This window comes from Pinus tabuliformis, chromosome 4_2 (assembly GCF_031772625.1).
Source record: "Pinus tabuliformis cultivar Carrire ecotype Pingquan chromosome 4_2, CPIR1, whole genome shotgun sequence".
NCBI classification, from domain to species: domain Eukaryota; kingdom Viridiplantae; phylum Streptophyta; class Pinopsida; order Pinales; family Pinaceae; genus Pinus; species Pinus tabuliformis.
In genome coordinates this window covers 342,899,937-342,915,555 of record NC_142304.1, presented here as the reverse complement: position 1 = coordinate 342,915,555, position 15,619 = coordinate 342,899,937, and positions in this window count along the sequence as shown.

The window sequence follows — 15,619 nt, the reverse complement described above, 5'->3', positions numbered from 1 at the left end:
GTGACCATTCCCACTCCAAGCCTAGGAACTCCTGTCAGGCACAGATTGCATCTAAGATATAGGCGGACATGTAGACCTCTACCTTCATACCTTCGAGCAATTTTCAAGCCTTCGTTACGTGTTCCTTCAGCTGATCAGCCAACATGCTAGACCAGTTACATGGTTTTCCCTCTCTAGCTAGTTGGTCCAACGCAATCACCCAACTGTGTTGGTAGGTTTTCGTGCTTTCCTGGATATACAGTCGACATGAAAATATTACCAAGTATTGATATGCCTTCAACAATGTCTTTGTCTTGGGTGTCATCCTGAACCTAGCCAGCTCCCTTTCCCAGTTCTTCAGAATGTCTCTGGATTTGGCACTGCTACTGGGTTAGTTGAAGGGAGTCTCCATGATAGTCACAAGATCTGACATATGATACATCTCATCATAATCCTCTCCCCAGAAGGTTGCAATCTTCGTCCCGCTAACACTTCTCAAAGTCATCGCCTCAAGATTAGTGTGCGAGACGATCTAGTGTATCATGTCTGCGCATGGGAACACGGGTATCTACATGCAATCGATATAGTCTGTACTTTTGAATGATCACATACACTTGGTGGTCTTCGAGGTCTTCCCTAAAATTTCCTATAAATACTTCATTGACCTCCAACCATTTCAGCTTGATGTCCTTATCTAGAAACAAATGGGTATCTTCATTGATTGGTAGACTGGAGGACACTCGCTCAACTACTCCTCCAATTGAACTTCTATCATTATCCTTTGATCCTTCTCTCTTAGATGCCATTGATCCCATACTACTAAGAGGTGTATGAACACCTGAAATATTTAGAGACAAAGCGACATGCATGGCAAGAAATCTATCAGTGAAAACCAAAGAAAATTCGGGAATGACATGACACATACTTGGGGATTGATAGGCAAAGATAGCACATTTTATTCTGGGAGGTGGGTGATTGGCTACCAGAACTGTGCAAAAGGTAGTGTGGGTTGTCTCGAAGGTAAGACTGGCTTCTGGATTTGCACAATCCAAGTTGACTATTGATAGCTGGAATTGCATGATGTGCAATTCCAATTGGCAATAACTGCAGGCTTAGTGATTGCATTGCGCAATTTTCTTGGTTAGAAGTCAATGTTGCTCAGAAATGCGCAAAGCAGTCCTGGAGGAAAGTTCTTGGGCATAAGTAGGAATTTCTAGAGAGGAATACAAAGCCCTCCTTCCTCAGATTGCGCAATGCTATCTTGGTGGGGTAGAGGCTAGGCCAAGGCTACCAAGACCCACCTACAGGAAACTAAAAGAAAATGTGAAAGTGAATGCATGGCGATATTAAGTGAAAGCATAAGTGATAGATCATGTATGCAAACATCGAATGAAATATTCAAAAAACATAACAACATGCATGTGGGTGAAGCGAGTCTCCGAATCGGCGAACGTTCGTGTAAAATAGTTTCATGCATGTGAGAACAGTGAGATGAAAATGACAATAAGCGTTCAAAGAAATGAAGCAAACAACACTCGCACAAGAGAAAACACAAAAAGTGACAGAAATGCTGAAAAACACAAGTTGAGACCACTTACCCATGAATAGATTAGCTGGATGTGTCGAAGAGCCCTAAATGTGTTATGGGATGTTAGAGCTCCAAGATTGATGTGAAAGAGTGATCTTTGATGTGTTAAATAAATAAGTTTGGGCTCATGACGTGCATGCCACAAATATAGGAAAAGGGACACTTGGAGGGATGATTCTAAAGTGATATTTGCATGTAACCTCCAGCTACTAAAAATAGCTCCATAAATCAAGGGATGCTTTTTGCATGTTTCCTTTTTCTATTTCGGAAAAAAGCAAGCCATGTATACAAGTCAAGTTTCCTTGGTCTCAGGTGGAACTAGTCAACCCAACTACACATGCAAGAGGTTCCTCAACTGTTGGGAGAAAATGTGAATTTATGGATGGGATTTGGGCTAGCTTCTAAGGATATTTCCACAATTTCTGGGTAGAGCAGCTCACTCTTTCCTAGGATTGCGCAATTCCTGGGCTGAGTATCCCTGCTGGGATGAATTGCATAATTTTCTATATGAATCCTAACAGGAAGGATTGCACAATTCTATAGCCCAGCAGGCTTCCAGATAGAATTGCACAATTTTTGGAGGGAAGGCTAGTTTCCCTCCATAATTGCACAATTTATTGAGGGAGCTTCTCAGCCTATAGCTAGATCAAGTCCGGGTGAACAAACTATGAGGGGAATGCATCAAGATTTGATTGAGAGGTTGTCTTTCCGCAAGAAAAACACTGGAGGTTGTGTACATGATGAAACAAGACAAGGTGTTGTGAAAGGTTGGTAGGGAGGCTCCAAAACATGGCTAAGGCAAAATTGTGTAGGGTGGTTCTAGCTATTACAACACTTGCTGACACACTGGTAGAAATCCAGCTCTCTGAATGGACCTTGTTTGTGATAGGCAAGTCTAACACTTCCGGAAGTATTGTTCAGTTCTGAGTTCGTCTTGGTTTCACACTAGCCTGATTATAAGATGTAGCATCTGCCAAAATCTTAGTCGATTAACACACATTCCAATCCAAGGCAAAACAATTGTTTCAATTAGGGTTGAGGGGTATGTTGATGCACAAGAAGTATAGTCATCAGAGTCTTAGTTTCATCTCTGGTTTTGCTCCGCTGTCAGCAAGCCTGGACAGTACCTCGACGAAGTCACATTAGAACACAAGCATGAATCTGCTCCCAGCAAGCCTGGTCAATACCTCGGTGGAGTTACTTCCATCACCTCTCTATGTAGGAAGCCATTCTCTTCTTTTTCCTTAATCATTTTAAATTTTTTATTTTTTCACTTTTCATTTTTTTCATTTTAATTTTTTCATAACTATGTGTAGCACTTATTCATTTCAGAGGTGGAAGAGGGATCCAAAATTATTGAGAGCATGTTAGGTCTGCATACTACTAGTGTAACCCCTTATTGTTATTATTACAACCCCCTTATTATATTGTTGTGTCCATGTAGTCCCCATATTGTTATTATTGTGCCCCATAGAAGCCCACTATTGTTATTATTGTGCCCTTACATTATTATTGTTATGTCAGCTTTGATTATATTATGTCCTCTTAGACTTCTATATATAGAAAGGAGGTCTTGTCATTTGTATCATCCAAGAATTTTTCATTTGTGTAATGTAAAGGAGGTTCCCCCTCAAAGAGGCTTATTTCTAAGGCATTGATCTATCTTTTCTATCTTTCTATGAGCTAGTTTCATAAGATTTGGTATCAGGGCTTTGGATTCTAGGGTTTTACTGTGCCAAACAGGTCATCATGGAATTTGCACTATAACGTTTTTTTTGCGATGATTCAAAAGATAAAAAAAAAAAAACCATTTGAGCTGCAATTGTTCTGAACTTTGGGTCTGAATTTTAGAGCATGTCTCACTACATTTTCGGAGATATGATCTGAGGAAGTTAGGGTTTTTGTAAACTCCTAAATTACATTCCAAACAGGTGACCTAGGGAAAATTTTCGTAACTATTGTTCTGAGCATCAGATTCACATTTCATAAGTGGTTTCAGAAAGAGGATGGCATTTCATTTCTTGTATATCAGTTTTAGATACTAAGGTAGAAACAGTGACACATGGAACTTCGTACAAGTTCACTCTGCTGAACTAGTCTATAATGAGGTGACCGTGGGAGATTTGGTAGAACTCTTCCTTGGAGAATCCAATCTTCATCAGACTTGTGGGGTTAGAAAGAGGACTCGAAGGGATACTAGAGGACTTAATTTCATATTTTCAAGATCCACATTTAGAGAGATACAACAGATTCAATATCGAGGTCTTACAAAGTGAAAAAAATGTGTGTAGTTTTTTTAAATTTTGCATAAGATTGGTTTGAAAAACTATTTTGGAGGAATTCAAAGGGAATAGTGAAGAATTATTAGCATTAATTGATGCCCCAAAAAAAGAAAATGGAAACACCTAGTAAGAAACCTGAAAGCTCTATCATGACTCGTGAAGAAGAGGAAGAAATGCAACATGATATATCAAAATTACAAGACCAAGTACAACAAATTTCACTCTCACGAAAGGTAACTAAAGCCAAGATTAATGGCATGGAAGCTAATATGAATGGCATGCAGGTTAATATGGATGGCATGGAAGCTAATATGGATGGCATGGAAGCTAAGATGAATGTCATGGATGCTAAGATGAATGGCATGGATGCTAAGATTGAAGAATTGAAGATAAATTTGAATAAGTTGCTAGAAGAAATGGTTACTAATGGTGAAAGGGTAATAAAGGAAACTCATGATGAGAACAAAAGAAATTTTAATCATTATTTCATAGACATTAATGTTGGATTGAAGACCCACCATGTTCCAAAAATCGATATGAGGAAATTTGATGGGAAGGATCCCAGAACATGGATACTACAGATGGAGCAATTTTGCGATCTCCATAATGTGAAAAACACACAAAAGATATGTATTGCAACTTTATGTTGGAACCAAATTAGTTTGTATGGTATCAATGGATTCTCTCTCATAAACAAATTGTCAATTGGGAAATTTTTACGGAAGAAATGATAGCGCATTATCAGGATACAAAAAGCAACACCTTTTTTAGCCAATTGATAAATCTCAAACAAAAGGGTTCAATGATGGAGCACATTGAGGACTTCCAATAATTGATCATAAGGGTAAAAGATATTGTAGAGGAGCACAAGATTGATGTGTTCATAGGGACTTTAAAGGATAATATCCAACATGAGGTTTCCCTTTGGGAACTTGATTCATTGGAGAAGGCATTCAGGTTAGCAAGAAAAATGGAAAGAAAAATTATGGAAACCAGGAAGCCTACCACTCACAACTATAAAGATGCAAGTGTTTTTGCCCCTAGCCTTGCACAACCTACAAGGTTGACACCACAACAATTGGAAGAAAAAAGAGCAAAAGGGCTTCTTACAGTTGTGATAGAAAATACACTAAAGGTCATAAGTGTGCTGAGAAGAAATTATTCTACATAGATAGTGAAGAGGAGGAAGAAAATGAAGTATAAATGTCAAAAGAAGAGGATATACTCTAGGAAAAAACCCTAGATAAAGAAGAAATGAATCCGACCATATCTTGTAATGCATAGGCTAGAATTACCACTCCTCAAACTATCAAGATAGAAGGACATATCACGAAGAAAAAGGTAATAGTGTTGATTGATTCAGGATGTACCCATAATTTTATTCATTGTAAGAGGACCAAGGAATTGAATTTCTTCCTATATCTAGCACCAAAGTGTCAAGTGATGGTTGCAAGTGGAGGAACCATAAATTGCTCTGGAATGGGCCATAATATCAAGCTATCCATGGGAGAATATGTATTGAATAGCACAATGCTTTCCATTCCAATGGGTGGTGCTCATGTTGTACTAAGAGTCGAATGGTTATAATCTTTGGGTACAATAGCTTTTAATTTTCAAGAAACTTTCATGACAAAGCTTCTAGAGAAGGAACAACGAGGTGTAATTGCACAATTATGTTCACTAGAGGTTCCCACATTGAAATCATCTATTTCTCCAGATCTCCAGAAAGTCATGGACAATCATTCCAAGGTATTTGAGCCACCCAAAGGCCTCCCACCTATTCATGATCATGAACATGCTATTCATTTGATTCCAGGAAGTGTTCCTCCAAACATCAAGCCGTACAGATATCCCTATGCCCAAAAGAGTGAAATTGAACATATGGTTGCAGAAATGCTAGAGGCTGGTATAATTCAACCTAGTCAAAGTTATTTCTCTGCTCCAGTAGTATTAGTTCAGAAGAAGGATGGATCATGGCGCATGAGTATGAATTATAGGGAGCTCAACAAGCTCACTATTAAAGATAAGTTTCCCATTCCTGTCATTGATGAATTATTGGATGAATTTCATGGATCAATTTACTTCACCAATTTGGATCTTCGTTCAGGATATTATCAAATTAGAATGAAGACTGAAGACATTATGGAAATAACATTTGGAACTCATGAGGGTCATTATGAATTTTTGTTCATGCCTTTTGGCCTTACCAATGCACCTTCTACATTTCAAGGATTGATGAATTCCATTTTCAAACCCTTAGAAAATTTGTGTTAGTATTTTTTTATGATATAGTAATCTACAGTAATTCTTGGAAGGATCATGTTCAACATGTTGACAAGGTGCTCAAACTATTGGAGGTGAAACAATTATATGCAGAAAGCTCCAAATGTTTCTTTGGAGTACAAGAGGTGGAATATCTGGGTCATATTGTATCTCATGAAGGTGTTAAGGTAGACCCTATCAAAATTAAAGCCATTAAGGAATGGAAAATCCCCAAATGCATAAAGCATTTGCGAGGATTTCTTGAGTTGACAAGGTATTATCACAACTTTTTTAAGAATTATGGGAGAATAGCAGCACCTCTAACAACATTATTGAATAAAGATGCATTTTCATGGACTCCAGAAGCAACAAAGGCCTTCGAACCTCTTAAAGAGGCAATGTGCCAAGCACTGGTCTTAGCTACGCTGGACTTCACAGAAACCTTTATTGTGGAATGTGATGCTTCAAGAAATGGAATTGATGTTGTTTTAATGCAAGATGAAAGACCCATTGCTTTCGAAAGTCATCGAATCAAAGGAAACTATTTACACAAAGCTATTTATGAGAAGGAAATGTTGGCAATACTATATGCAGTTAAGAAATGGTGACCTTACCTAATGTGAAGACACTTCAAGGTAAAAATGGATCATGATAGTCTTAAATAATTTTTAGAACAAATATTATCTTTAGAAGAACAAAAAAAATGGGTCACAAATATGTTGGGTTATGACTTTGAAATCATCCACAAAAAAGGGAAGCAAAATGTTGTTATAGATGATCTCTCAAGAAAGGATGAGGATGTGGAAGCATTGTTTTGTGCTATTTCTATTATCTAACCAGATTGGATAAATGAAGCAAGTGATGAATGGAAGAAGGATGAAGAAGCGTGGCCACTTATTCAAAAATTGTAGAAGATCCTGGTTCAAAAAATATTGCGAGAACTTGACAAGGAAGGAAAAATCATATTGGAACCTGGAGCAGTCACAGAAACAAGAACTTGTCTTCTACGAAATTGATTAATGTCAAGGTATCTCATCAAGTGGAAGAACTTACCCGCTAAATATTCCACGCAAGAGGACAAGATTTTATACATAAGCATCAAAAACTACTCAAGTGTTGAGGACAACACTTTTTGAAGGAGAGGGTCATGTTAGGTCCCTATACTACTAGTGTAACCCCTTATTGTTATTATTACAAGCCCCTTATTATATTGTTGTGCCCATGTAGTCCCCATATTGTTATTATTGTGCCCCATAGAAGCCCATTATTTTTATTATTGTGTCCTTACATTATTATTGTTTTGTTGGCTCTGATTATATTATCACCTCTTAGACTCCTATATATAGAAAGGAGGTCTTGTCATTTGTATCATCCAAGAATTTTTCATTTGTGTAATGTAAAGGAGGTTTCCCCCTCAAAGAGGCTTATTTCTAAGGAATTGATCTATGTTTTATATACTTTTGTGAGCTGGTTTCATAACAGAGCAGAAGAGGTTGTTCCAGTAGAGAAGTAGTTTATTATACCTCTGGCGTTCTTGTTAAGGTTTTCCCCCTACCTTACTCTACTTGACTGAGCTGACAATGGTTAACCCAAAAACAACCGACTAGAGTAGGTGACACTAGTTAGCATGCAAGAATTGTGTTTTCACCAAGGTTCACTTCGAATAGTACATATTTTCCATTGACGTATCATGGACTAAAGGTAACAAGTTCTTCATAGAGAGGCAGGATGGCAGATAACCAAGTCGTGATAGCTGGACAAGGCCTCTTGTACTTTACCCAGCTTGTTTCAAGAGTCATACATGGCTTCATGTGAAACTAACCTATGAAAAAAACAAGAAAACAAACAAGCAACAAAGAAAAGAAAAAGTAGAAGCAAAAGTGAAAGCAAAGCTAGTAAGCAAACAAGCAAATAGACAAATCAAGTAAACAAACAAGCATGCATGAAAACTGACTAAAAGAAAACACTACTCCTACTCCTAAACTAACGATGCATGGGCCTGATCACATGAAGTGATATTTGCAATGCATCCACCAGTGCATTGGTTGACCCATGTTGGTGAAGCCTTGGGCTACCAGCAACCCAGTTGCGCAAACTAGCAAGCGAGAAAGATATAACAATGAAGTCAACCACACTTCATGTTTAAAAGTGCCCACAGGACATAGGTGAGTGCAAGTACATGACAAGCAGTCTATGGACCTATCATGGTGTTGTGTGATAGTGCTTGCAGTTGTGAAGCATAGGCACATTCTTGACTCTCACATGCAAGCAAATGAAAGAAACAAAGACAACTTGCATCGTGCACATGTGCTTGCAATGCAATATTCCTCCAATGCATGAGCGATGGGATCATGTAGTTTGAGTGGAGGAAGTGTGATATATGTGTGACATTGATATTCCATCCATACAAATGAGTGATGAGGAGTGTCAGTTGATCAAACAATTTCCTGATCGGAAGTGAAACTGACCTCTGGACAAAGAGGGCCTAACATAACCATCACCTCGGGTTGAAGTGCCTCAATAGTCTTGGATGTTTCGACTTCATCATCAGATAGATCATCATAAACTGGTGGCTTTGAAAAATCAAATGTGATAGAATGATCTGAATTTGAAACTACTTGTAATTTGTTTGCAAGGTATTCAATTCAGAATTATACATGTTTAAAAGATTTCCATGTCTTGCAGAAAGAAAACAAATGAAATTTTCAGCTGTTCATGACCCATATAAGCATAGAAGATTTATTTCCTTTTACTGTTTAACACACTAAAACAAATTTATTCTGCAAAATAAACCAACCACAGATGCAAAAGAAGTTGATAAAGCAGTTCACCCCTCCTGGGCTACGTCTGCTGGGTCCAAAGCTCCCAAATGGGCTTGTCCTTGTTTTCATTAAATGCTCAAATTGAAAATACAGCTGAATAGAAGCATCTACAGGTGAAATAGATGGTAAAAATGGATTCAGAACACTTGAATCCTTCAGGATTGACTATTGGATCACCTCCAATCGATACCTGCAACCCTATACAGTCTTCACAAAACTGGGCCCTAGTGGCTCCTAGAACTTTCACGGCTCCAAAACCTCAAAAATGACCTCAGATGGCTGTAAGACCTACACCAATGGCTTCAGAAGGTCGAAAATACCCAAAATCAAAAACAAATTCGTCCAAAACTGACTTTCCTAGCCAAAGTTATGGCCATTTAAAGTTTCTCCAGTCTGCCCCTAGAAAAACTCCAGCTAACTGTAGTGGAGGTCCAGATAAGTCTGCCAATTATGGAGGGACCGCCCAAATTTGGCGCTCCGCCAAAATTTCCACCAACTTAACTGCAGTTATAAATGCGCATGTGACCAGTTGGCGGTTTTAACTCGGATTGCGCACTAAGTGTTTAAATGTGCTGGCGGTTATGGACAAGCTCCGAGTTCTGCGTGCTATGGTCATATGTGTGGGGGCTAGCCCCCTTGGGCCCCGCCCTTAACCAACTGAAACTTTAATAAATGTTTGTTCCAAACATTAAACAAGTGTTTCTCATGTGGTGCATTGGTAAAGCGTTCCACTTGTGGTAAGCAGGTCGCGAGATCAAACCTCATTGCCACCACATAAATTTTAATATGTGCTCAACAATGTTGCTGACGTCATTTGAGGGCCACGTGGCAGCCTCCGAGCCTGCCACGTGGAAGATTTCTATTGGCTTAGCGAAGGGAATATTCCCTGGAATATTCCAAGGAATATTCTGTGGAATATTCCAAGGAATATTCTGCGGAATATTCCTTTTTTAATTTTTTTTTCAAAAATTAAAATTTCCAATGTTATTGACAAATTCTTCTTTTTGCCATAACTTCCTCATACGGCGACCATTTTTTGAACTGTTTTTGGCGCCGGAATCAGGAAGACGAGCTCATTCCAGTCGTTTAACTTTGAACCAGTTTTGAGCACTTTAAATTTTAAGCATTTTACGACACTTAGGACATAAGCACCTGATCACGCCTCCCCATTGGGAAGCTTTTGGACCCAAAAGCCTTCAACTATCTGTTAAAGAGGTGAGGGTACAACTCCCTCACTCTGTCCACCTTCATCCACTTTGCCTTGTTCGGTTTGCTGCCTTTGGAACCAACCCGAACATAATCTACGCTGCCCCTTCTTGAAGTGCGTGTCCTTCTGTCAAGGATTGTATCTTCTTTCAGCTCATCTAAGAATTCTGGCGAGAAATCTTCTATAGATGGTAGCTGAACAGCACTTTCATGATCAACAATCAAAGGAGGTTCATACAAACATAATTTCTCCACATTGACAATAGAATACATTTGCATGTAGGAAGGCAAATCTAATTGAAAAGCATTATTTCCAACCTTCTTGAGGATTTTGAATGGACCATAACGAATAGGCTTTAGCTTTTTACCTTCTCCTTGCATCCTTTCCTTACTAATGTACAACCATACCTCATCCCCTTCTTGAAACTTGTGATCGACTCTATGCTTGTCGTGTCTTTCCTTGTACTTGCCTTGACTCTTCTCAAGCTGTTCTTGAATTTGCTGATGTATTTGCTGAATTCTTTCAATGAATGAACGAGATTTGTAAATATCACTATGTCCCTCAATGGCGACATCCTTCTCAAGAATGAAATCAAGATGTGATTTTGGCAAGTAACCAAAACAAGCTTCAAACAGTGAGGTGTTTGTGGAAGAGTGCTTGGCACGGTTGTAAGCATGTTGTATGTAGTGCAAATGTTCATCCCAAAGCTTGGGATACTTGCTGCAATAACCTCTCAAGAGGTGCACAATGGTTCTGTTCACAACTTCGGTTTGTCCATCTGTTTGCGGATGGAAAGCAGTACTTTTCTTCAACTTTGTGTCCATCATCTCACATAGGTTGGACCAAAAATTCCCCACAAATCTGGAATCCCTGTCACTAATAATGGAAGTAGGCAAACCAAAGTGAATCCATACATGATGAAAAAATAATTCAGCAGTTTGTTCAGTAGTTATAGTTTTCTTACAAGGCATAAGTATACACATTTTGCTGAAACGATCAACTACTACATATAAATAATCATGCTGCTTTCTAGATTTTGGAAAACCTCCTACAAAATCCATAGAGATGCTCTCCCATGGTCTAGAAGGTACCGGCAAAGGAGTATACAAGCCAAGCTTCCTATTGCTAGGCTTGCTTGTAGCACATAATAAACATCCTCTTATGAACCTTGAAACAGAATCTACCATGCGAGGCCAATAACAATACCTCTGTAGATGTGCAACTGTTTTTCTCACACCAAAATGGCTAGCTATAAGAGAAGAATGAGCTTCTCTTATGACATTTATCCTCTCCCCCTGTGGTATACACAACTTGCCCAAATGAAATAGAAAATTGTTATTCATGTGATAGTCATTTTCCTCTACATGATTCCCTTTACTCAAGTTAGCATACACATCTTTAAAGTCATCATCAAATGCATATTGTTCTATGTAACTATCGTGTACAATGGAATCATTCTTAAGTAAAGTAACAGCACCAATAATAGGCCTTGAAAGCATATCAGCAACCTTATTCAAAGTACCTTTCTTGTACCTTATTACCAAATGGAACTGTTGCAAGAAGCCCATCCATCTGAAGTGTCGTGACTGTTGTAACTTGCTTTGTGATTGCAAGTACTATAAGGGCTGATGGTCGGTATGTATAACAGTTTCTTTGCCCATCAAATAGTGTTTCCACTTTTTGACGCTTTGTACCAACGCATACAACTCCTTATCATATGTAGGATAATTTACAATAGCACCATTAAAAGTTTCAGAATGAAAAGCAATAGGCTTACCATGCTGTAGAAGAACTGCACCCATAGCATAATCACTAGCATCAATTTGTATCTCAAATGGCTGTCTCAAATCCGGTAATGCAAGGACTGGAGTTGAACTAATCTTCTCTTTCAAAGATTTGAAAGCTTTTTGCTACTTGCCTCCCCATTGGAAAGCATGCTTCACACTTGTCATTGCATGCATAGGAGCTGCTATAGAAGAGAAGTTAGAGATAAACTTCCTCCAATATTGAGTTGCACCCAAAAAACTTCTTACCTCTGTTATGGATTTGGGAGTAGGCCACTTCACAATAGCCTCAATCTTAGAAGGATCAATTCTCAAAGCACCTCCTCCTACTATGTGTCCCAAATAAACCAAAGAAGTCTTTCCAAATTCACACTTTGACATTTTAAAAAATAACTGATTCTTCTTCAAAACATCAAGTACTTTCCTAACATGCATGACATGATCTTCTCTAGACTTGCTGAAAATTAAGATGTCATCTAAGTAGACAATAACGAAATCATCAAGAAAAGGACGCAAGACATCATTCATTACCTGCATGAAAGTTGCAAGTGCATTGCACAAACCAAATGGCATCATAAGCCACTCAAAGAGTCCTTGTTTGGTTTTAAAGGTTGTCTTCCAAATGTCACTTTCTTCAATTCTTACTTGATGATATCCACTGCGCAAGTCTAGCTTAGTGAAATATCGAGCATCTTTCAACTGGTCTAGCAAATCATCTATTCTTGGAAGTGGGTAACAATTCTTTACCTTTATCTTGTTCAAGGCCCTGAAATCAACACACATACGCCAAGTGCCATCTTTCTTTGGAATCAATACAATCGGTGACCCACATGGCGAAGTACTTGGCCTTATGAAACCCTTGTCCAACAAGTCCTTGATTTGCTTCTTTATTTCAGCATTCTCCATAAAAGACATGCGTACATGCCTATGTTTGGAAGAGGACAATCTGGATGCAAATGGATTTCATGCTGAATCTCCCTCTTAGGAGGCAAACCTGTTGGCTCCTGAAACATCTCATGATATGCATCAACTACATCATATAGATCTGATTTAAGTTTTGGATCACAATTGTCAAATGACTCATGATTCACATCAACCTTGGGCTTAATCATAAGAAGAACAAAATTCTTACTTGAATTGACCAGCCATTTTACCTGTCCTGCATTCACCATCGCTATATTTGTCTTCTTGCGATGAGCTCTAACAATGAACTCCTTGCCATCTTTGAAAACATGATATTTGTTTTCATGGCGATGAAAGATATCTTTCCTGTCAAACAAGTAAGGACTTCCCAAAACAATTCCTGCTATATCAAAAGGTACCACATCAAGTTCAACTGTGTCAATAAAATGTGTAGTAATTGCAAAGCACAATGTGCACTTTCTTGAAACTTGTAAATTTGCATCCTTGCAAATCCATCCAAGTGGATATGGCTTCAGATGTGGAACGGTCTCAAGTTTAAGCTGCTTGACCAAGTCCTCCGATATAAGGTTTTCTTGTGACCCACTATCAAAGAGTGTGTCAATTTTAGTATGTTTTGAAATCACCCTCACATGAAACAGTTCAATTCTTTCTTCCTCATTAGGAGCTTGTACATGGCATTTTGAGGTACTAGTGCTAGCTTGAGTTTCAATTTCATTCCCCTTCAAGTTTTTCAAACCCGTGGCTGCAATTTTGGTTTCATCACCTGAATCATCCCCTAAATCCTGTGGGGTAGATGTAGTAGCAACATTTTTCTGTTTCCCTTTGGATTTGTTAAATTGGGGTCTTTTTTCAGGATATAATTTCCAATAGTTTTTCTCCTCATGGCCTGGTTTAGAACAGTGTTTACAGATCACTTTCTCACTCTCCTTTTCGACAGATGCATTCTTTTTTCCCTTTCCCTTGGAGGTTTTCTCTTTGTTTTTCCCCTTGGGGGGCTTGTTTCTACCCTCTTCAAATGTGTTTTTTCCCCTTGCCTCTGAATGGGTAGCTTGGACACAAACCTCGTCCAGGCTAGTAGGGCTAAACATCAAGATGGTGTGTCTAAGGTAGCTATGCAAGCCACCAATGTATTTCAGCAAGGTTTCTTGGGTCTGTAAATCTACCCCTAACGAGAGAGCTCTTCTCCTGAATTCTTGGGTGTAGTCTTGGAAACTCTGACCCTTAAGTTGTTTGAAATTTTGCCAATGCATAATGGCTTTCTGCATGTGAGAAAGAGGATAAAACTGTTTTTTAATGGCTAACAGAAATTCAGGCCATGTTAAGGTAACCTTACCAAATTTCTTGAACTCCTCTTTAGTCTTGGCCTCCCACGAGACCAATGCTGCTCCATCCATTCTCAAAGAAGCCAACTGAATCTTTGTGGCATCATCATGCATATTCTGGATCCTCAAGTAAACTTCCAACTGCCTAATCTAGTTGTCAAGCTTTTCTGCATTCACTTCACCATTAAACATAGGTAATTCGAATTTTACATCAAGCTTCAAAAAAGGACTTTTTCCAGAGGATCTATGCTTATGAACAAAAGAAGACGAGGATGAAGAGGAAGAAGGTGAAGATGGGGGTGGTTGATCACCATTTTCTCCATGTCCTTTCTTGGAATGATCATCATCCTTCTTACCTCCTAAAGAGCCCTCTCCTTCATGTGGATGTTTGGACCCTTCTCCAGCCAATTTCTCATTTCTTTCTTGGTACAATATCCTCACCATTTCAGTGAGGTCTAAGAAAGCCTTTCTGAAGACTCTTTCTTCTTCTCTTGGATCTGTCTCTGTAGGAATTTCTCCTTCATGTTCAGACATCCTTGAAACTTCTGTTGAGACTCTTGAGGATGAAATGGAAGCTGGAGGTGATGGCTCTCTGGCCTTCCTTGACTGAGGATTCTCTCGTTCTCGAGTCAACTGTCCTTCCCCTCTTTTAAGTTTCAACCTGGTAAGCATCAATACTTGCAAGACAGTTAGAAGATCTTTGCAGAAAACCCTGAGCTCTGATACAAACTTGATCTGAATTTGAAACTACTTGTAATTTGTTTGCAAGGTATTCAATTCAGAATTATACATGTTTAAAAGATTTCCATGTCTTGCAGAAATAAAACAAATGAAATTTTCAGCTGTTCATGACCCATTTAAGCATAGCAATATTTATTTCCTTTTACTGTTTAACACACTAAAATGAATTTGTTCTGCAAAATAAATCAACCACAAATGCAAAAGAAGTTGATAAAGTAGTTCACCCCTCCTGGGCTACGTCTGCTGGGTCTAAAGCTCCCAAATGGGCTTGTCCTTGTTTTCATTAAATGCTCAAATTGAAAATACAGCTGAATAGAAGCATCTACAGGTGAAATAGATGGTAAAAATGGATCCAGAACACTTGAATCCTTGAGGATTGACTATTGGATCACCTCCAATGGATACCTGCAACCCTATACAGTCTTCACAAAACTGGGCCCTAGTGGCTCCTAGAACTTTCACGGCTCCAAAACCTTAAAAAATGACCTCAGATGGCTGTAAGACGTACACCAGTGGCTTCAGAAGGTCGAAAATACCCAAAATCAAAAACAAATTCGTCCAAAACCAACTTTCCTACCCAAAGTTATGGCCATTTAAAGTTTCTCCAGTCTGCCCCTAGAAAAACTCCAGCTAACTGTAGTGGAGGTCCAGATAAGTCCGCCAATTGTGGCGGGACCGCCCAAATTTGGCACTCTGCCAAAATTTCCG